Raw genomic sequence first — 688 nt, 5'->3', positions numbered from 1 at the left:
GCGTCGACTGACTGAAATCTGTCCAGTTTTCTCTCCTGACACTCCCCCTATTAATGTGCATTTCATTACAATATATCAAATACCACATTTATGCCTTACTCGGAACACTCAAGCTAGCTAGCCATATTCGCAGCCTGTGTCTCGGAGATCGTGAACAAACCCTAATATCGGAATGGTTAATATCGTTTACAAGACCTTTCAATTGGCTGGAAAAGTTCAGTGTTACCACCATAAGCATATAGTGTGCGCAATAATTAATGAATTGGTATTGCGGATTACTGAGTATTTCGCTTGTCTAGTAGTAATCTAAACTGATATTTATGATTTCCTTTACTATACTTCGTTATTGTTGATGAGCAATGCGTGAACACGGCCGAGTCTAGAAGATATTACCCGGCTTGGGGGCTGTGTGGTTTTGACAGAGCATATGGATTAAAAATAAAACTTAAAATTTCATATATAAGGTAAATGTGATATGAATGGTTCAGTTCTATTATATGTTGCATTACTATTCGGCCCAGCGATTTGAGAGGTTTGTGGACACAGAGCCAATTCGTGTTTCACGATTACAGTTTTTTTAACTAGAAATAAAAAGAGGTAATTAGAGGGGGCTGGCAAATCTCACAGTAGGGGGAAACTGCTCCCTATTGTCTCCTGCAAATCCACCACTAATGGTGTATGATAGTAG

The sequence above is a fragment of the Penaeus monodon genome, chromosome 32 (genome assembly GCF_015228065.2).
Source record: "Penaeus monodon isolate SGIC_2016 chromosome 32, NSTDA_Pmon_1, whole genome shotgun sequence".
Taxonomy (NCBI): Eukaryota; Metazoa; Arthropoda; class Malacostraca; order Decapoda; family Penaeidae; genus Penaeus; species Penaeus monodon.
Note: the sequence above shows the minus strand (reverse complement) of the source record.